Source organism: Urocitellus parryii, chromosome 6, assembly GCF_045843805.1.
Source record: "Urocitellus parryii isolate mUroPar1 chromosome 6, mUroPar1.hap1, whole genome shotgun sequence".
Taxonomy (NCBI): Eukaryota; Metazoa; Chordata; class Mammalia; order Rodentia; family Sciuridae; genus Urocitellus; species Urocitellus parryii.
In genome coordinates this window covers 47,931,480-47,954,878 of record NC_135536.1, presented here as the reverse complement: position 1 = coordinate 47,954,878, position 23,399 = coordinate 47,931,480, and positions in this window count along the sequence as shown.

Sequence of the window (23,399 nt, the reverse complement as noted above, 5' to 3'; positions counted from 1 at the left end):
AAATGATAGAGTCAGTAATTGCCATAAGCACAAACAATAAGTAAGCATGTATTAGATCTGGCATTAAATCAAACAGCAGATGTCAACTATGGCGTCCACAGCAGTAATAACTGCAATAGTATTAATGGTAGGGGCAGGCATTACATAAACCAATTAGTACTAAAAGATGATAAGAATACAATTAAGAGAAAAAACATGATAGGAAGGTAGAAAATGGTTTACAATTTCAAAAAAGTGAACAGAGAGAATGCACAAGAGATGTAGTATGTGATGGTTATAAGGAAGAAGAAGAAAAATAGAAGTAAAAAATTAAAAGAGGAATGAAAGAGAAAACAATAGAATTTGGTTGTTGGCAAAAGAAAAGAAAGACAAACAAGAGAAACAGACAAATGAAAAACAATACAAAACAAAATCAAAATATATTAATCAAAGACCCTAATCCTCAGAAGGCGAGGCAAGGAAAAATACATTTTTTTAAAATGCTACAAATGAGGAAAAAAGAAATATATATATATATATATATATATATATATATATATATATATATATATATATATAAATGGATCAATCAGCACACACACAAAGATAAAAACAATAGAAAGGTGGCGGGGGGGGGGGCGGTTCTGATGATATAGCTCAGTTGGTAGAGTGCTTGCCTTACATGCACAAGGCCCTGAGTTCAATCCCCAGCACCTCAAAAAAAAAAAAAAAAAAAGGGAAAGGAAGAAGAGCTTCTTAATAAAAAATTAAGGACTCATTTTCACTGAGGTGGTCAAAAGAGTCTGAGAATATATGGTCACTGTTTATGTCTTTCCATTTCTTCTTGAGCTATATAATGAGCACAAATAGGGCTAAGGGTTGTTAAACCCTTCCTCTTTTTATGTTTTCACCAAATTACCAGTGGAAGTTCAAAAATTCTCAGTTTTAGAAAATAGAAGGAATCAAACATAACTTTCCTATGTTCTCATATGAATACACAACCAGTGTAACTCCCCATCATGTACAACTATAAAATCAGAAGTTATACTCCATGCATGTATGATATGTCAAGATTAACATTCTACTGTCATGTATAAATTTAAAAAATTTAAAAATTTTTAAAGAATTCTCAGTTTCCCTTCTCACCTGCATGAGGTAGGATGGAATGAGTAGTATTGTCAACTGTAGTTTTGTCTGCATAGACCCAGTTCATGACTCCAGGGTGGGGCTATGGCAGAGCTCTAGGATTGGAGTTCCTACAGATGGGGCTTAGGTCTAATCAGGCCACAGGGGCTTTGTTGGCTGTTACTGATCTGAAGAGATTAGATCAACACATTCCTAGGGCCCAGCAGCTGCTGATCTCTGCTGGGAGTCTGGATCAAAGAAGTTTCCCTAGGATTCTATTCATGGGGCAAGGGAGCCATTCCCCACCTGCCTCTTCTGCCCAGGAACACAGCCTTTCCAGGCTTCCTGGGTTTACTTAGTCCCTGAGTGTATTCACACCCTCCTGTTCAGATTCCCAATTTGCTGCAGCTGGTCTCAAAAGCCTCCAGATTCAAAGGGGAAGTAAATGGGCTCCCCTTCAGTTTTCCAACTTGAATCCCCCATATATAACATTCTCTGTGCCTGTTTCACTCTCCTTCTGCTAGGTACAGTCTAGGTTAAGCAGTAAGCACTTGCCAGGACCCTGAAGCTGTCTTTACTCAGATCCCCTAGATGCCCTAGCAGCAGCCACAGTGTAAGCAGGTGCTGCCTCAGCTCTTCACAGCCAGTTGAGAAACTTGGGACCCTTTTCATGGACCAGCATATAGAGCAGGCTCTGGATCAGAAAACAGCAGGCTGCTTTTCTCATCTCAGGATTTTCCATACTAAATCTGTCTGTTGTGTTTCTCTGCATTCTCCCTCCCTCTGTGCTGAAACCAGTACTGCCACTGCAATGTAGCCTTTTATCTTTGTTTCTTATACCCAAATTTTTAAGCCTCTAAGACACTTGACAGTTCAATATTGAGTTTTGTCAATATTGAGTTTTAGTGAAATCCGTCTTTCACTCATCTCACAGAGAATCAGTATTCCCACTGCTTGAATTCCAGTCACGAAGCAACAAGGAATTTAGCCTTCCTCGCCATCTTGAAGCTTTTTTTAAAATTAGTTCTGATCAGTTATACATGACAGTAGAAAGCTCTTCAATTCATTGTACACAAATGGAGCATAGTTTTTTTCATTTCTCTGGTTGTACATGAAGTAGAATCACACCATTTGTGCAATCATACATGTACCTAGGGGTAATGATGTCTGTCTCATTCTACCATCTTTCCCACCCCTGTGGCCCCCCTCCCCTTTGCCCCATCCAAAGTTCCTCTACTCATCCCATGCCCCCCCCCACTATGGATTAACATCCACTTATCAGACAAAACATTTGGCCCCTGTTTTTGGGAGGATTGGCTTATTTCGCTTAGCATGATATTCTCCAGTCCATCCATTTACCTGCAAATGCCATAATTTTATTCTCTTTTAATACTGAGTAATATTCCATTGTATATATGTTCCACATTTTTTTTATCCATCCATGTATTGAAGGGCATCTAAGTTGGTTCCATAGTTTAGCTATTGTAAATTGTGCTGCTATAAATCTTGAAGTGGCTGTGTCACTGAAGTATGCTCTTTTTAAGTCCTTTGGATATAGACAGATATAGGAGTCGGATAGCTGGGTTAAATGGTGGTTCTATTCTAAGTTTTCTAAAGAATCTCCATACTGTTTTCCAGATTGGTTGCGACAATATTTCCATCCCACCGGCAATGTATAAGTGTGCCTTCCCCCTCCCCCCAATCCTCACAAACACTTATTCTTGCTTGTATTCTTGATAACTGCCATTCTGACTGGAGTAAGATGAAATCTTAGAGTAGTTTTAATTCGCATTTTTCTAATAAGTAGGTGTTGAACATTTTTTTCATATATTTATTTGGTCAATTGTATATCTTCTGATAAGTGTCTGTTCAGCTCCTTAGCCCATTTATTGATGGGGTTGATTGTTTGTTTGTATGTTTGTTTGGTGTTAACTTTTTTGAGTTCTTTATGAATCCTGGAGATTAGTGCTCTCTCTGACATGCATGTGGCAAAAATTTGCTCCCAAAATGTAGGCTCTTTCTTCACCTCATTGATTGTTTCTATTGATTGTTTCTTTTTCTGAGAAGAAGCTTTTTAGTTTGAATCCATCCTATTTACTGATTCTTGATTTTATTTCTTGTGCTTTAGGAGTCTAGTTAAGGACATCGGGACTTAATCTGATATGATGAAGATTTGGGCCTACTTTTTCTTGTTTAGGCACAAGGTCTCTAGTCTAATCCCTAGGTTCTTGATCAACTTTGAATTATGTGCATGGTAAGAGGGATTTAGTTCCATTTTGCTGCATATGGAGCCATCTTGAATCTAGACAAATATTTTTAATAGTTTCCAATGTTAGGGTTTGAGGAAAACACCAAGTTTAGAGTAAAAAATTTATATATTTCTGAAGAGTAATTGTAGAATTTATATAAAAATTTTTAAGTGTGCTATTTTACCTAGTCTTTTCACTTTTAGAAATGTTTTATAGGAAATGACTCAAGATGTTCTCAAAGGTGAGAATTATTTGTAACAGTTAAAAACTTCAATCTATATGTCCAACAATAGGAAATAGCTCATCAATGTTTCCTTAAGTGTGTTCCTTAGAGTACCAGTCCTTTGAGATTCTGCTTAAAAAGGGTTCCATAGTCAATTAAATGTGAGAATAGCCTTGGAATGAAGGTGGAGTTTACAAAGAAGGTTAATGTGGTGTTATCTGGGATGAAGACTAAAGCTAAGCAACTACTTGGATTCATAAGTAGGTCAGAAACTACAAACTTAGCTTCATTAGCCCTGTGTTCCAATCACCAGAACTCACCATTCTGAGTTCAATTTAACTATCATTTCAATTAAAACTTGTTTGCATGTTATAAATAACATGGCTCATTGCTTATTATTCTTTGTGTAGCAGATTACACAATTCTTAGAAGCTTAAAACAATGAGTGTTTATTATCACACAGTTTCTGTGGATCAAGAACCAGCCTAGCTGGATGCCTTTAGCTCAAAGACCCTCAAAAGCTATATGCAAGCTGTCATCTGGCTCTAAGTATGTCATGTGAAGGCCTAACAGGAGGAGAATCCGCTTCCAAGCTCACTCATGTCGTTGGTAGGTTTCATTCCTCACTGGCTCTTGATCAAAGTCCTACTTCTGTTCTCTTCCATGGGACAGTTCACAATGTGGCAGCCATCTTCCTTCAGACAAAGACAGAGGGCAAGAAAGAGCCTAAGAAAGAAGCCATAGTCTTTTTGAAACTAATCTCAGAAATGACATCCCATCATTTTTGCCATTTTGCCTTTGTTTTTTTTTTTTTTTTAACAGAGACATGCTATTTTATTTATTTTTTTTTTATTGTTGGTCGTTCAAAACATTACATAGTTCCTCATACATCATATTTCACAGTTTGATTCAAATGAGTTATGAACTCCCAATTTTATCCCGTATACAGATTGCTGTATCACATCAGTTACCCTTCCATTGATTGACTTATTGCCTTTCTAGTGTCTGATGTATTCTGCTGTCTGTATTATTCTCTACTATCCCCCCTCCCCTCCCCTCCCCTTTTCTCTCTCTACCCCTTCTACTGTAAATCACTTCTTCCATTTGAATTATCTTGTCTTACCCCTCCTTTCCTCTTATATGTCATTTTGTATAACCCTGAGGATCGCCTTCCATTTCCATGCGATTCCCCTTCTCGTTTCCTTTCCCTCCCACCTCTCAACCCTGTTAATGAAAATCTTCGTCTCTCTGGGGCTGGGGATGTGGCTCAAGCGGTAGCGCCCTCACCTGGCATGCGTGCGGCCCGGGTTCGATCCTCAGCACCACATACCAACAAGAATGTTGTGTCCGCCGAGAACTAGAAAATAAATATTGAAAATTCTCTCTCTCTCTCTCTCTCTCTCTCTCTCTCTCTCTCTCTCCCCTCTCTCTAAAAAAAAAAAAAAAAAAAAAAAAAAAAAAAAAAGAAAATCTTCGTCTCAAGCTCTTCGTCCCTACCCTGTCCTTGTTTCCTCCCCTTATATCAGAGGAGTCATTTGGTATTTGTTTTTTAAAGATTGACTAGCTTCACTTAGCATAATCTGCTCTAATGCCATCCATTTCCCTCCAAATTCTATGATTTTGTCATTTTTAAATGCAGAGTAATACTCCATTGTGTATAAATGCCACATTTTTTTAATCCATTCATCTATTGAAGGGCATCTAGGCTGATTCCACAATCTTGCTATCGTGAATTGTGCTGCTATGAACATCGATGTAGTAGTGTCCCTGTAGCCTGCTCTTATTAGGTCTTTAGGGAATAGACCGAGAAGGGGAATAGCTGGGTCAAATGGTGGTTCCATTCCCAGCTTTCCAAGAAATCTCCATACTGCTTTCCAAATTGGCTGCACCAATTTGCAGTCCCACCAGCAATGAACAAGAGTGCCCTTTTCCCCACATCCTCTCCAGCACTTATTGTTGTTTGACTTCCTAATGGCTGCCAATCTTACTGGAGTGAGATGGTATCTTAGGGTAGTTTTGATTTGCATTTCTCTGACTGCTAGCGATGGTGAGCATTTTTTCATGTACTTATTGATTGATTGTATGTCCTCTTCTGAGAAGTGTCTGTTCAGGTCCTTTGCCCATTTATTGATTGGGTTACTTGTTGTCTTATTGTCTAATTTTTTGAGTTCTTTATATATTCTGGTTATTAGGGCTCTATCTGAAGTGTGTGGAGTGAAGATTTGTTCCCAGGATGTAGGCTCCCTGTTTATCTCTCTTATTGTTTCTTTTGCTGAGAAAAAACTTTTTAGTTTGAGTAAGTCCCATTTGTTGATTCTAGTTGTTAACTCTTGCGCTATGGGTGTCCTATTGAGGAATTTGGAGCCTGCTCCCACAGTATGTAGATCATAACCAACTTTTTCTTCTATCAGATGCCATGTCTCTGATTTAATATCAAGCTCCTTGATCCATTTTGAGTTAACTTTTGTGCAAGGCGAGAGATAGGGATTCAGATTCATTTTGATGCAAATGGATTTCCAGTTTCCCCAGCACCATTTGTTGAAGATGCTATCCTTCCTCCATTGCATGCTTTTAGCCCCTTTATCAAATATAAGATAGTTGTAGTTTTGTGGATTGGTTACTGTGTCCTCTATTCTGTACCATTGGTCCACCCGCCTGTTTTGGTACCAGTACCATGCTGTTTTCGTTACTATTGCTCTGTAGTATAGTTTGAAGTCTGGTATCGCTATACCGCCTGATTCACACTTCCTGCTTAGTACTGTTTTTGCTATTCTGGGTCTTTTATTATTCCATATGAATTTCATGATTCTTTTATCTATTTCTACAAGAAATGCAGCTGGGATTTTGATTGGCATTGCATTGAACTTATAGAGAACTTTTGGTAATATCGCCATTTTGATGATGTTGGATCTGCCTATCCATGAGCAGGGTATATTTTTCCATCTTCTAAGGTCTTCTTCTATGTCTTTCTTTAGGGTTTTGTAATTTTCATTGTATAAATCTTTCACCTCTTTTGTTAGGTTGATTCCCAAGTATTTTATTTTTTGGGGGGATATTGTGAATGGAGTAGTTGTCCTCATTTCCGTTTCAGAGGATTTGTCGCTGATATACAGGAATGCCTTTGATTTATGCGTGTTGATCTTATATCCTGCCACTTTGCTGAATTCATTTATTAGCTCTAATAGCTTCTCTGTAGACCCTTTTGGGTCTGCTAGGTATAGAATCATATCATCTGCAAATAGTGATAATTTAAGTTCTTCTTTTCCAATTTTTATCCCTTTAATTTCTTTCGTCTGTCTAATTGCTCTGGCCAGTGTTTCGAGGACTATGTTGAACAGAAGTGGTGAGAGAGGGCATCCCTGTCTTGTACCAGATCTTAGAGGGAATGCCTTCAATTTTTCTCCATTCAGAATGATGCTGGCCTGTGGCTTATCATAGATTGCTTTTACAATGTTGAGGTATGATCCTGTTATCCCTAATTTTTCTAGAGTTTTGAACATAAAGGGATGCTGTACTTTGTCGAATGCTTTTTCTGCGTCTATCGAGACTATCATATGGTTCTTATTTTTTAGTCTATTGATGTGGTGGATAACATTTATTGATTTCCGTATATTGAACCAGCCTTGCATCCCATGGATGAATCCTACTTGATCATGGTGTATAATTTTTTTGATATGTATTTGAATCCGGTTCGCCAGAATTTTATTGAGGATTTTTGCGTCAAGGTTCATTAGAGATATTGGTCTGTAGTTTTCTTTCTTTGAAGTGTCTTTGTCTGGTTTCGGAATCAGGGTGATGTTGGCCTCGTAGAATGAATTTGGAAGTTCTCCCTCTTTTTCTATTTCCTGAAATAGCTTGAAAAGTATTGGTGTTAGTTCCTCTTTAAAGGTTTTGTAAAACTCTGCTGTATACCCATCCGGTCCTGGGCTTTTCTTAGTTGGTAGTCTTTTGATGGTTTCTTCTATTTCTTCTATTGTTATTGGTCTGTTTAGGTTGTCTATATCCTCCTGGTTCAATCTGGGCAGATCGTAAGACTTAAGGAATTTATCTATGCCTTCACTATCTTCTATTTTATTGGAGTATAAGGCTTCAAAATAGTCTCTGATTATCTTCTGTATTTCTGAAGTGTCTGTTGTGATATTGCCTTTTTCATCCCGTATGCTAGTAATCTGGGTTCTCTCTCTTCTTCTCTTCGTTAGCATGGCTAAGGGTCTGTCAATTTTATTTATTTTTTCAAAGAACCAGCTTTTAGTTTTGTCAATTTTTTCAATTGTTTCTTTTGTTTCAATTTCATTAATTTCAGCTCTGATTTTGATTATTTCTTGCCTTCTACTTCTTTTGCTGTTGTTTTGCTCCTCTTTTTCTAGGATTTTGAGATGAAGTATGAGATCATTTATTTGTTGGTTTTTTCTTTTTTTGAGGAATGAACTCCAAGCAATGAATTTTCCTCTTAGGACTGCTTTCAATGTGTCCCATAGATTCCGATATGTTGTGTCCGTATTTTCATTTAACTCTAGGAATTTTTTAATTTCCTCCTTGATGTCTTCAATAACCCATATGTCATTCAGCAACCTGTTGTTCATTCTACAAGTGGTGCTTGATTTTTCCTTTCTTCTTTTATCATTGATTTTCAGTTTCATTCCATTATGATCAGATAAGATGCATGGTATTATCTCTACCCCTTTATATTGTCTAAGAGTTGCCCTGTGACATAATATATGGTCTATTTTTGAGAAGGTTCCATGTGCTGCTGAAAAAAAAGTGTAACTACTTGATGTTGGGTGGTAAAGTCTATATATGTCAATTAAGTCTAGGTTATTAATTGTGTTGTTGAGTTCTATAGTTTCCTTGTTTAACTTTTGTTTGGAAGATCTGTCCAGTGGTGAGAGAGGTGTGTTGAAGTCTCCCATGATGATTGTATGGTGGTCTATCAGACTCTTGAACTTGAGAAGGGTTTGCTTGATGAACACCGCTGCACCATTATTTGGGGCATATATATTTATGATTGTTATGTCTTGTTGGTTTATGGTTCCCTTGAGCAGTATGAAGTGTCCTTCTTTATCCCTTTTGATTAGCTTTGGCTTGAAATCTATTTTATTAGATATGAGTATGGACACACCTGCTTGTTTCCGCTGTCCATATGAGTGGTATGATTTTTCCCAACCTTTCACCTTCAGTCTATGGATATCTTTTTCTATCAGATGCGTCTCCTGTAGACAGCATATTGTTGGGTCTTGTTTTGTGATCCATTCTACTAGCCTGTGTCTCTTAATTGGTGAGTTTAAGCCATTGACATTTAGGGTTATTATTGAGATATGGTTTGTACTTCTATCCATATTTGTTTGTTGATGTTACTAAACCTGATTTGTTCTCCTCTTTGACTACTTTCCCCCCTTTACTGTCCTACCTCCCATTGTTGGTTTTCAATGTTATTTTCCATTTCCTCTTCCTGCAATGTTTTGCCAAGGATTTTTTGAAGAGATGGTTTTCTAGCTGCGAATTCTTTTAACTTTTGTTTATCATGGAAGGTTTTAATTTCATCTTCTAACCTGAAGCTTAATTTTGCCGGATACACGATTCTTGGTTGGAACCCATTTTCTTTCAGTGTTTGAAATATGTTATTCCAGGATCTTCTAGCTTTCAGAGTCTGTGTTGAGAGATCAGCTGTTATCCTGATTGGTTTACCCCTAAATGTAATCTGCTTCCTTTCCCTTGTAGCTTTTAAAATTCTTTCCTTATTCTGTATGTTGGACATCTTCACTATAATGTGTCTAGGTGTGGATCTCTTATGGTTTTGTACATTCGGCGTCCTGTAGGCTTCTAGGATTTGGGATTCTGTCTCATTCTTCAAGTCTGGGAAGTTTTCTCGTATTATTTCATTGAATAGGCTGTGTATTCCTCTGGTGTGGAGCTCTGTGCCTTCCTGTATCCCCATGACTCTTAGATTTGGTCTTTTGATATTGTCCCATATTTCTTGGATGTTCTGTTCATGGTTTCTTAGCAGACTTGCTGAGCTGTCTATGTTCTTTTCCAGTTGAAATACTTTGTCTTCATTGTCTGATGTTCTCTCTTCTAAGTGATCTACTCTGCTGGTAGTATTCTCAATTGAGTTTTTAAGTTGGTTTATTTTTTTCCTGCATTTCTAGTATTTCTATTTGTTTGTTTTTTATTTCCTCTATCTCCCTGTGAAATTGATCTTTTACTTCCTGGATTTGTTTGTCAATGTGATCTTTCATTATCTGATTTTGCTGTCTCATGTCTTCCTTGAGACTCCAGATCATCTGAAGCATGTATATCCTGATCTCTCTATCTGACATTCCATCTGTTGCACCTATTACCTCTTCTAAAGTTGAGTTGACCTGCATTGCCTGTGGTCCTTTCTTTCCTTGTCTTTTCATACTGCTGGCGTTTCTTTCTGCTTGGTGAAACTGTTGTGTTTTGAAATTTTCCCTCTATTTATTTATATTGCTCTTGTATAGTTGAATAATCACCCTTGCAGGGCATGTAGTGGCTGTGATCCTCCTCCAATTGGTGTGATCCGTCTACCACGCTGGCAGGCCCTAGGTCTGCTCTGCTGGTCGGTCAAAGGTCCGCCTACCCAGCAGGCACAAGGGGCACCTCTATCACTCCGCAGGTTGCTGGGCCTAACCTCCCGATGGGTCAAAGGTTCGCCTAGCTTGCAGGGGGCTGCTCCCGGAGCGAGAGCTAGGCCTCCCGGGGGAGCCCGGATGGTGGAGGCCGACTGTCGGTTCAGGCGGGGCGGGCCAAGCCGCACTGGGTGCCGGCGGCTTGCAAACGCGGCTGGTATCAGCAGGACTTAACTCCTGCACCCGCTGCGGGGGCACCTTTATCGCCCGTGTAGCTGCGGTCGCGTGGTTGGGAACCGGGCGGGTGGGGCCGCTTCTCCCAGGGCGAGAGCTGGGCCTCCCGGGGGAGCCCGGATGGCGGAGGACTGCCGGTTCCGGCGGGGCGGGCCAAGCTGCTCCGGGATCCCGCGGGTTGCAAAGGCGGTTGGCGTCTGCAGGACTTAACTTCTGCACCCGCTGCCGGTTTGGGCGGGGCGGGCCAAGCCGCTCAGGGATCCCGCTGGTTGCAAAGGCGGTTGGCGTCTGCAGGACTTAACTTCTGCACCCGCCGCCGGTTCGGGCGGGGCGGGCCAAGCCGCTCAGGGTTCCCGCGGGTTGCAAAGGCGGTTGGCGTCTGCAGGACTTAACTTCTGCACCCGCCACGTGGGCACCTTTATTGCCGAGTAGCTGTGGCTGCCTGGTTAGGAACCGGGCGGGTGGGGCCGCTTCTCCCAGGGCGAGAGCTAGGCCTCCCGGGGGAGCCCGTATGGTGGAGGACTGCCGGTTCGGGCGGGGCGGGCCAAGCCGCCCAGGGATCCCGCGGGTTGCAAAGGTGGTTGGCGTCTGCAGGACTTAACTTCTGCACCCGCCACGTGGGCACCTTTATTGCCTAGTAGCTGTGGCTGCCTGGTTAGGAACCGGGCGGGTGGGGCCGCTTTTCCCAGGGCGAGAGCTAGGCCTCCCGGGGGAGCCTGTATGGCGGAGGACTGCCGGTTCCTGTGGGGCGGGCCAAGCCGCTTAGGGATCCCGCGGGTTGCAAAGGTGGCTGGCGTCTGCAGGACTTAACTTCTGCACCCGCCACGAGGGCACCTTTATCTCCAAGTAGCTGAGGCCACCTGGTTAGAAACCGGGCGGGTGGGGCCGCTTCTCCCAGGGCGAGAGCTAGGCCTCCCGGGGGAGCCCGTATGGTGGAGGACTGCCGGTTCGGGCGGGGCGGGCCAAGCAGCTCAGGGATCCCGCAGGTTGCAAAGGCGGCTGGCGTCTGCAGGACTTAACTTCTGCACCCGCCACGTGGGCACCTTTATTGCCGAGTAGCTGTGGCTGCCTCGTTAGGAACCGGGCGGGTGGGGCCGCTTTTCCCAGGGGGAGAGCTAGGCCTCCCGGGGGAGCCTGTATGGCGGAGGACTGCCGGTTCCTGCGGGGCGGGCCAAGCCGCTTAGGGATCCCGCGGGTTGCAAAGGTGGCTGGCGTCTGCAGGACTTAACTTCTGCACCCGCCACGAGGGCACCTTTATCTCCAAGTAGCTGAGGCCACCTGGTTAGAAACCGGGCGGGTGGGGCCGCTTCTCCCAGGGCGAGAGCTAGGCCTCCCGGGGGAGCCCGTATGGCGGAGGACTGCCGGTTCGGGCGGGGCGGGCCAAGCAGCTCAGGGATCCCGCAGGTTGCAAAGGCGGCTGGCGTCTGCAGGACTTAACTTCTGCACCCGCCACGTGGGCACCTTTATTGCCGAGTAGCTGTGGCTGCCTCGTTAGGAACCGGGCGGGTGGGGCCGCTTTTCCCAGGGCGAGAGCTAGGCCTCCCGGGGGAGCCCGTATGGCAGAGGACTGCCAGTTCGGGCGGGGCGGGCCAAGCCACTCAGGGTTCCTGGGGGTTGCAAAGGTGGCTGGCGTCTGCAGGACTTAACTTCTGCACCCGCCACGTGGGCACCTTTATCGCCGAGTAGCTGTGGCCGCCTGGTTAGGAAGTGGGCGGGTGGGGCCGCTTCTCCCAGGGCGAGAGCTAGGCCTCCAGGGGGAGCCGCCTGCCGGAGCGGCTGATGGTTGGGGGACTAGACCTCTGTGCCCGCGTGGTGTTCCAAGATCCACTTCTCTGGGGCAACCTGTCACTTCGAGTAAACCTACCAGTTCACGGCAGCTCTCCTCTTAAGGAAGTTATGCTAGAAGTTCCTCCGTAGCTAGGCTGCAGCTGTTTCGATGAGTCTTTCATATCCCGTTAAAGTGGAGACGTTGGAGTCGCTGCTTCCTCGCCAGCCGCCATGTTGGATCCCCCGAGACATGCTATTTTAATTCTTAAGTTTTTTTCAACTAATTAGTAAAACTTTATTTTATTTATTTATATGTGGTGCTGAGAACCAAATCCAGTGCCTTACACATACCAGGTAAATGTGTTATCTCTGAGCCCCAGCCCCAGCCCCTTAATACTTAAGTTTTATGTTCTCTAAGTTTCCATTTCCCAGAAACATTACCCACCTGCATTTGCCCATTTTGCCTTTGTTGAAAGACAGTCACTTGGTCCAGCTCATACTCAATGGAAGAGATTACACATAGGCAAGAACACCAAGAAGTGGGGATTACTAGGGACCACATCAGTAACCATCTACCACAATCACTAAGATGAAGGCTCTTGAAATTTTTATGTTCCTAGGACTTGCTAAGAAACTCCTTAATCACAGAGGAGGTCTGTCTGAAAGAGCAGAGCAGGATACAAAAAAGAGAAGTTGAATTTGTGAAACGCATAAGTTAGTCTTTAACATCATTTTCTTCCTATTTAGTTTGGTGAAGGTTCTAACTGAGCAGAAGAGGTTCTTGAGTCCTGAGGGAAGGAGAAAGAACAGTGTGGTAGGCACTGACAGGAAAGTCAGAGAGGGGAGAAAAGAATAAAAATGACTCCAAAACTAAGAGAAAGGACAACAAGGATTGCTTCACAATTTTGTTAAGGGCCAATTCTGCTTTATCACTGTAGTATTGCTCCAACCCTCCATGGCTAAGATGGTTATTTCTAGTGTGAATGATCTAGGTCTTTGATATTTTACCTGCTTCCTCCTGATTTTATGTATATTTTTGCTATTTCTTGCTCCATCTCACAACTTCTAAAAAATTCAAGAGGGAAAGGAGAGGTAGTAAAATTCTAAACGATCCAGTGTTATATTACATTTTATCTCCAGAGTAAAAAAAAAATAATATTCTCTTCCCAATGCTCATTTATTTATCCAGATAATCAGAAAACCTACATGATTACCTAAATCAGCACACTGAATTTGGGAAATTAATTTTTTTTCTTTGACCTTAAAAGACCTCAAATGTGGCCAATAAATTTGTCAATAAATCGGTATACTTCTTTTTCAACATCTGTAGGAACACTGCTTTTCCTCCTGACTTGACACAAATGATCTCATCCTGCCTTCTACAATTTACTCAGTAAGACATGTGAGGAGTGTGGTCTATTTTTGGCTCCCCTAGAAAAGCTACTTTAGGGTATAATCTTTTCTCTGCCCTTCCTGGGATGGGCTAGGTGACATAGGAGGTCTTTTCTATTTCTAATTTTTACAACTCCTTTCAGCAAACAGCAGGTAAACAATTTTAATACAAGGCCATTTTCATTATGTATCTACTAGAGAATATGTCCTCGCATTAAAATAAACAGTAATAATACAAAAAAAGTTTGCTCATACAGTAATAGCAACCTTCCTAAATTATAGTGATTGTGCTGCCCAGCAGTCTAATACAAAATGTGGTTTTTATCTCAGAAGACACAGAATTTATTATTTTCCTCCTACCTGGCATTTTAGAGCAATTGGAACCAGGTTTCTGAAAGAACAATTCAGTACATTAGCTCTCAAATACAAAAAAAATATATTTTCAGCATTGAAATGACTCATTTTAAGCAGCACTTCAACAAAATGTTGTCCACCCTGCCCTGGTAATTATGTCATGTCTGGTGTGTACTAATTTACACAGTTTATTGTTTTCCTGCATAATTAAGGCTATTAAGCTGAATTCAGAGGCTGCGGTACACCTACAGTCCTTAATTAATTAAACAAGCACACAGAGAAGTTACTGACAGTGTCAGAGCCTTGCCTTCACTCTCCTGGCAGGCAAGATGCTAAAGAAATTAGAGAGCAGAGCCATTGCCTAGAACTTTCTCTCAGTCACAATTTTCTATTCATGGGGTGGAGGACAACATTACAAAGTCATTTCCCGAAAAGTAGACATTTTAATTCAGTTTTCCACAATTTCTTACTATTTAATTATCAAACATGACAAAAGTACTTAAAAATAAAATCATGTAAAGAAATTGATCACTATTTTTTCATAATTGCATCAAAATGTCAAAGTGAAGGATTTTCCAATATACTTTCTCTGGTCTATCTTTAGATGGTACCTTTTCATAGGTCATAAACTAGTTAAGTCTGAGGATGATGCTTTCCCCAGACATTTCATTCTCTTCAAAGCCTCCAAAAAATCTCTCCCTATTCACCCAGTATATTGGAACTATGCATTGTATGTATCAACTGCTAGCATTCATTAACACATAGGAAAGAATTCCAATTGGTATAGGTTTCAAGGTCCTTAAAGAATCACAGCATTTCCAATTTTCTTTGTGAATTGATACACCACTAATGCTGTGCTTTGCATCCTATGTACCTGCCAGAGGATAGCTGCCTGCCCCCAAAGACCCTGAAGGACAGTGGGACACCCAGGAGTTATGCTTTTAAATATCTTCCCCCTCCTCCATACTTTTGTAATCTTTTAAACTTATACTCAAAACCTTAAAAAAGAAAAAAAAATCTTTTGAATGAGCTCTGTGTAAATGCAAATTTGTATTACCAAAGAAAGTTGTAGTTGCTATTTCATAATTACTTAATTTGGGGCAAATTTTACTTCTCTTTCACTCTTCCTAGTGATTATCTTGCTAGTGAAACCTATGCTCCTGAACACAAATGCTATGTCAGGAGAAGAGGGGAATCCACTATATAGAAAAATACTATAAACCAGACAGATGCCAGCACATGGTACCATTCAGTGTCTGTTCCTGCAATATAATTAGGAGATAAGTATAAGGAAATTCAGAATTCTTTAATGCACTTAAAATCGCTGTCATGAAGCAATGGATGGCAGATTTGCATGTGAAAGGACTGTGAACAGCATGTAGGAAGAATTGTGAAATTACTATAGTATTTATTATTATAACTTGGTGTCATGCTAGTCTCATTTTAGAATGAACTATAAGAATAGATTAAATTAGTGCCATTTTCTTTCCTTGTTAACATCTTTGTCACAAGAGCAAGCTGTCAGAATTTTAGTATCTAAAATAGTCCACGGATTATTCCTCATGATAGCTGGCCATTTCTAAATCCTGGGCTTTGATTGGCTGCTCTCAACTCTGTCCTTGCAGACACATGGGTTGAACACAGGGAAATAATAATCTTTGAAGCAACTAATCAGGTTGCAGACACCCTGATAAAGGTAGGAACGACAGTATAATGTTACAATTTTAAAGCAGCATTTGATAGAAAACATTATCTCCTAAGAAAATGCTTTGACCACTGCTGAAAATACTGTTTGACATGTGGCTTTAGTATAGGGACTACTCTAGTATGTAATCTGATTAGCATCTCTGAATTTTTTTCAGTGTCATAAGATAATGTACAATGAAGATTTCTCTGAGGGGGTCAGGAACACCAGGGACTAGTCAACCTTGAAATAAATGGTGATCAGAGTCTATGATCTGTTATTATCTTTACAGTGGGTTGTCTTTATAATCTACTAGGCCTCTGGGACTCAGTTTCTACATCAAAGTGGAAAGAGATACCTACTTTCTCTGTGATTTCCTCTCCCATGATTCTTTATAAGTAGGGTGATTATAAGTCCTGGGGAAGCAGGACTATTCTATTTTATGTCAACATCTTTGTCTAATTATTAACAACATCTTTTTTTAACTCTCAAAACTGTCCCCATTTGAATAATACATTATATCACATAATGCTTCTCAGAGCCTAAGGCTTATCAACTGTTTATATGATATTCTACTAACTTATGCATATGACTTAGCTCCCCTACCAAACTGTGACTTAAGAACAAATTCTGATCTCACTTATCTTTTGGGTGCTCACAGAGCTTTGAACAGAGCTAAATCACTTCAGTGCCCAATCTACCATCATTAAAACTTTTTAAAACCTCATAATAGAACAAGAGTGTCTAGAAGAAGATATTTTAATACTGACAAGACAAAACCCACTTGAAATATATGAGAAGTGATAGGCTACTGTGTAGAATTTACAATATTACTTTGAGGAAGTAACCCATCCAAAGGAGTGAGAGCTGCCAAAATTCAGCCTTCTTCTTCTTATATGATGTGCTGTGTGAAATAAAAGAGACTCTGATTGGTTCCCAGAGGCAAATTCACATTTTCTGGAGCCTAGAACATATGTAATTGGTGAGAGAGAGCTCTTTAAGAAAAAAAAATACATATATATATATATATATATATATATACAATTTATAAATATAAAATTAGGTATGAAAATGAATGTTCATTTAGAATAAGAAATCATATCAAATCTGTAGAAGTTATCAAAGTATCATAAACTTCATAAGAATAACATGATATTTATATTACTTGTTTAAACAGATCTGTAGTAATCCCCCCCATTTTTTGGCTGAAGAATATTAATATTTTGCTCAAAGAATGAATAAATGTTTAGATTTTTTATTTCATGCTTACCATATACATGAAGCATTATAAAGGAAAATGTTCTCTCTTGTCCTCCAAGAATCATAGTTCATAAAATAAAATAAGAGTCACAGGGAGAATATGACAGCAAGTCAATGAAACTGAATGACTCTAAATGAAAGGTAGACAATTAGAAGATGCTTGATCACCAGTTTCTGGCCAGTGTCACATTTGCTCACATTTGTCTAAAGCCTGCAGAGTGTAGATACTCCAGGCCTCTTTTAGCTAAAAATTATGCCTTCAATAACAACTCGTATGCCTGCTGGATGGCAGGCACCATGCTGTGCCCTTAGGAATACTCTCAGACTGACACATAAACTTCAATGTGGAACTAATAGTCTAGCCGAACTTTGAAAGATATACACAATCACAGTCACAAAGTGACACCAAGATCAGTTATACCATTAAATGTCTTATGTTCTTTCACTTTCAGGCTGCTAGGGTCTGTGTCTTATGCATGTGGCAGCCGCTACCTAGGTAAGGTAGTCCAAGATACCATGCAGGAGCGAGCTAAGCTAGCAGTCAGTATTACCAGCTTATTCTGCCACATGCAGGTGCTGACCAGCGATGCAAAAAGTAGAAAGTAATAGAGAATTGTTCTTAAAAGGATTTTTAGTTGAATTGTTCTCAAATTTTCTTTAATTTTGCCCTTCTTTTGCATGCCAAATTTTGTCTTTTAAATATTAACCAAGTTTACTTAGAAGACACTCTGTGTACAAATAAGGACAAATAAGATTAAAAACCAAAGCTCAATTGGCTATAGCACTACCAAACCAAATCTCAGACATACTAAGAGTGGGATCAAGAAAAATAAACAAAAGGAAAACAATGTGATAGGAAAAAATGGAAGCTGATTATTCACGTTAGGCAGGAAAAATACAGTAATGTTAAATTCTCTGCAATCAATTTGATATATCCAGTAAAACAGAAGTCTGAGTATCTTAATGCTATAAGCTCCCATATTTTAAGGAGAAAATTTTAACTTGTTGCATCAGAAAAAATAGATGTTAAACTTAATTGAAACAAGAAGAGGAAGGTGTTTCTGGCATTTAGAACAAAAGATGTGTTCAGTGAGAGGCAATATGGAAAAGAGGATACATGCAGGCTTTTGTAAAACACGGGTTGGTTTGGAAGCCCCGCTCAGCCTCTTTCTAATTCTGTAGGTTTGAACTTGTAACTTAACCTCTCTGCATCAGTTTCCTCATCTCCATAGTAGGGAAGAAGGAAAATAATAATAATATTTATATTTTACATTACTATATGTAGTCTATTCCCATTTAATTATGCTAATGTGGAGTAAGTGAATTTGTGTTATCTGCCTGGTGCACTACCCAGCAATTATTAGATAATAAGCTCTCAAAAGACAGCCTTTCAGATTTTATTGACATTTTAACCTGATACTACAAACTCAAAGTTTCACTTTTTCTAAAATGAACTTTAAAAAACACTATGACCATGATAAATATTGAGTACCTATCACTTTATTAAAAAACAGGTACAAGCATCCAAGCACACTACACAACAACATTCTGCATTTAATCCAAAGGGGAATCCTGTCCCCTCTTGTGACTTTTTTCCATATAGTAATTTGTTATCAAATTTATCTCAAGGTGCCATTTGTGAGACCCCCCAAAAACCAAACCATTAATCAGAATTAATGACAAGAAGAGAGATAAAAGCACACAGCCATCCTTGGGTGACAGTAGCCTGTTATACAAATCAGAAAGCAGTAAAAACCATAGACACTGTAATTTTGTAAAGACTGGCAGGGGGAGAGAAGAGGAATAAGCAAACATGTTTTAAAGATCATAGACAATATGCTCTTCAAATGAGCCTAACTTAATGCCTCTTGCAAGGTCAGATCAAGGGTGAAGAAATAAGAATTGGCCAAACACTAGAGCAATTTCCAGCTAAATAAAAAGCCAGATATTCTTTTCTTCACTGACAACAGAAAACACACTGAGAGACAAGAAGGGTTGATCATTGATGCCAAAAATGTACTTTCCATTCTTTGAGGCTTGTAAAGTCTCTCCTTTTATCCATTTTCTATTTTCCCTCATATTGCCATTCTCTGTTTTTGTCAATGACCTTTCTTCAATCCAACTCAGCCTCCGTCTAATGGCCTGAAGAGGACTTCTTCACATGATGGAAAGCTTTAGATTTAAGATCCCCCTCCTTCATTAGAGGGAAAAGTGAACAGCCTCTATGTGCTGGGTGTTAATGAATGTGAAGAAAGATTTTTTTGTATGTGTTTTACACATTATGTTCTTGACTCCTAGAGGTGCTACAATAAATTGCTGCGCTTCATTTACAAGGAGCCATAACAGAAGCAAAATGAGAATCTGGCGACAAATTGCTTCTCAGTCACCCTGGGTCAGGCTGTTGGGGCTAATGAGAAGAGGGGCTCTAATTTTAAACTCCTCCTCAACCAAGCCAATCCTGCATTAATGCTCACTGTTGTAAATTGTAAAGTCAAATGAAGGAGCACTGTTGAAAATTAACCAGTATTTTTATCCTTCGAGTACCCAATAGAGCATATTTTGGCTTCTGTAGCTGGTGGTTATCAGAGGCAGCTCAGCCTACACTAGGGGTGCCAGCCTCCTGCCTCCTCGGTAGATTATCCCCTCCCCAACACAACACTACTCTTGTAATTCCTTCTCCTTTTATACCCAAGCCTTCCTTCCACCTTCACAAAGAAAAATCAACTGGCAGAAGTAAATAGTATTAGGTTTTCAACAAGATTAAAATATAGCCTGCAGGAATAGCATTTGAAACCAGCCTCTTTATGGATCCACTTAGCAAGATACTATATACTGGAATTAAAAATCAGAGAATTGTACTTTCCATTTACTCTTGCTAAATGCTTAATGATCTATAATTGTGTATATAGAGGAAGAGCCAGTAAATCACTGACCCAGTAACATTGTCACATTGTCACTGGATGTCTAAAGCAGAGTTTGAACAAATAATGAAAATCCAATGCAGCACCGGCCTCTTATAAAATACTTTCCTAATCCCAGATTTTGCCAATTTATAAAAGCAAACAACAGGCAAAAAGAGGTGCAGGAGAAAGAAGATGTTCTATTAAAGGAAGCAGAATTTCAATCCCACGTGGATGTCCAGCCAACAACTCAAAATTCAAGGTTGGTTTTGGGAGTTTGGGGTAATGTGTTTTAAGTGTGTATTAATGAGACGAAGTTCCTCTTGTGTGTAATGTGTCTGTCCGGGTGCATTCTTCCATGGAATCACTACATAAAACACAAATTAACCACACTACCCTAGTCTAATCATTGTAATCAGTTATGTTTTCATGTGTACATTACTGATATATAAGGCTGTTGTAGTTCTTGTGTGTGGTTTAATTGCTTGTTTTTGCATATCTTGTGTGATTGATGATGTTCTAGAAATCTTTTCCCCTAAAGGAGACTTTGTAAATTACTTTGTTTAGATGCTAATGATTGTATTTCATTAGTGGCCCTCTCATCCAGAATCATCTTTAAATGAATGAATATGCCATAATTAAAAATCTGAATTATGAATTACTTTGAAAGGAGACAACATTGTCCCGATTTCCCACTGCGACACAGTGTTATTTCAATTATGTAAATATGTTTAATCATTCCCCTTTTGTTTTTCTAATTATTTAATATTAATGTTGCTTTACCCCTTTATTGCTACAAGAAGGGATATGGCATCTTAAATGAGAGTACTTAGACAAGTGATACACAGATGACTAGATTAAAGCAGACATTTATCAGAATGCATAACCCATTTCAAAAACAAACATGCTATTAACATTCATACTAATATAGCAATACTGGCTATAATTGCACTTCATGAATGTTTTGTCTGTACAAATCTAATGTATTCACAATGAACAATTTCCAATTATTATATTTTTCCTTATAGAAAGTCCAAATCTCCTGGCAAAAGTTTCAATTATCTTGAGGTGTACATCTAAACCAACCGTAAAACTATCATTTTTTTTCTACAGTAAGAAATTTGCAGCTGCTTAAGTACTACCAGACTTGACATATTCAACTCTCAACTCTCCACTTTTGAACCTTCAAAAAACATTTGCAAAAAAAAAGGGGCATGTTTTAAGCCACTGTCCCATTTTTTTACTCTCTCCATGAAGTAGGAGAAATATTAGGAAATTTACTCTCCTGCTCAACAGCTCTTACACAAGCCTTTAAGAAGCTACACTTTCAAAAGAAGCATGAACCCAGCACTGGAGAGCTCCAGAGGGCACAGTGTATGACAGTCAACTTTGTACATTCACACTTCAGGCATCTTATTCAAACTAACTACAGAAGCCTGATTGGCCCTTTAGAAAACATGGCACTGACTTCAATTTAGACATTTCTATTTTAGTACAGCTAGACTACACAGGAGTATGTTCCTCTACCATTTAGTAATTTAGATACTTTCAATATTATTGCTAACTGACTCTTGAGGTATAAGTGCCTTAATTATGTTGGTTTAATATTTTGTGCTTAAATATTGTTATTTGTAAACTAACAGTGGGAATTCTACAACTTCCCCATGTTTCTTTCTTATTTCAATGCTATAATATAAAATGCTGTTGCTGATTGTTAAATTTTATTAATGATATTTATAACATTAAGATTATGATTTTAAATATTTGGTCTTTATCTGCCTATTCAAGGAGTGAACAATCTCTAAAGATCTCCCTTTTCAAACACCATCTTTTTCTAATTTGAGCCCTTCCCTCTAGCAACCACGGAGACAAGGACTAGGGTTTAACCTTGTATCTGTTATAATTTATACACAAACACACAAACTATCTTGCTCCATCACAGGCTACAAATACAAAACACTCAATGACATCATGGTATTTATTTAGTGTTATACATAGACAAAAATAAAGTGATATTATTTGCAAGTTATTATGAAAATTGTGTGAATTATTTTCCACTTCATTTAACACTTTATATTTCTTATATCATATTCAGGAATTACTGAGTTTTTTCCCTAATAAAGGGAAATCTTTCTATTAAGAAAATATTTTATGATTATCACACATGTTGCTTTACCCCTTTATTGCTACAAGAAGGGATATAGCATCTTAAATGAGAGTATTTAGACAAATGATATACAGATGACTAGATTAAAGCAGACATTTATCAGAATGCATAACCCATTTCAAAAACAAACATGCTATTAACATTCATACTAATATAGCAATACTGGCTATAATTGCACTTCATGAATGTTTTGTCTGTACAAATCTAATGTATTCACAATGAACAATTTCCAATTATTGTCTGGCATGGTGGTGCATACCTGTAATCCCAGGTATAATCAAAATCATAGGAAGAAAATCCTAAAATTTTATGTAGATGATGTGAAATGCAGTCTTTATCAGCAACACATTGATTTTGGTGATTTTGAATAATAATCCATTGGATTTTATGGCTAGAAATGACCTTGTAGCTTCCTAATTAGAAATCAATTTTTAATTTTTTTCTATATATCTAACTAGAAATCCTGAAATCTCAAAATACTGATATAGAGAAAATCCAAATAAGCCCTTGAAAACCATGTTTGAAAGCTAAAGATACATTTTGCTTTTAGTTAGCTCATATTCTCTCAATCAATGAAGGACCTTGGAATCCACAAAGGGGAAATTCATGGGAAGGTTGTGGGAGATGGGAAGTCATAGACATCTTAGTTCCATTTTAAATCATGATTCCATCTGATTTTCAAAAAATAAACACTTCAGATTTTGTCTCAGTATGCATTCTCAGGTAGAAAGATAAAGGAAGTATTGGGAAATTGATACCCACATCATTACCTAAATTATTTGCCGATTTCATTTCAGGCAAAAACAAAGAGTAAAGGAGAACCCACCTAGAAGCCAGAGCTTCTGTTGCCCATGACAAAAGGAATTGGACAGGCCTTGGAATAGCAAGAGGGTAGCTTGTCCAGGAAATCAGTCATGGCAGGTGACCTGTGTCCCCCTTAAAAGCATCTCTGTTGTCTGGCACGGTGGTGCACACCTGTAATCCCAGTTGGCACTGGAGGAAGATCACAAGTTCAAGGCCAGCCTAGACATCTTAGCAAGACCTTGTGTCAAAATAAAAAATAAAAAGGGCTGTGGATGTAGCTCAGTAATAAAGCACCCTGCGTTCAATCCCCAGTATGGGTGGAGGTGGCAAGGTGCATCAACCATACTCCTTTTCAATGGTTGAGAAGGCCTTAGATATACAAATGGTGTTACAACTCAAATGCTCCTCAGGCCAGACTTCCCTGGCAGCTTGATATCAGTAGCTAGATGGAGACAAATGGAAATGTGTGACAAGAGAAGTCACACTTAAATATAAGCCTGGCATTTCAAGTAGGTGAGAGTCTCCCATATGCTCTAATCAGACATGATCTGAATATAAAAGAGCCAGAGAATGGGTCCTGGCCTTAGATCTTTGGAAAATTCCTCCCTCAAGAGTGTAAACCAAGAGTGTAGATAGATGAGTGCAATCCTCTTGGACATCCCAGACCCAGCTGT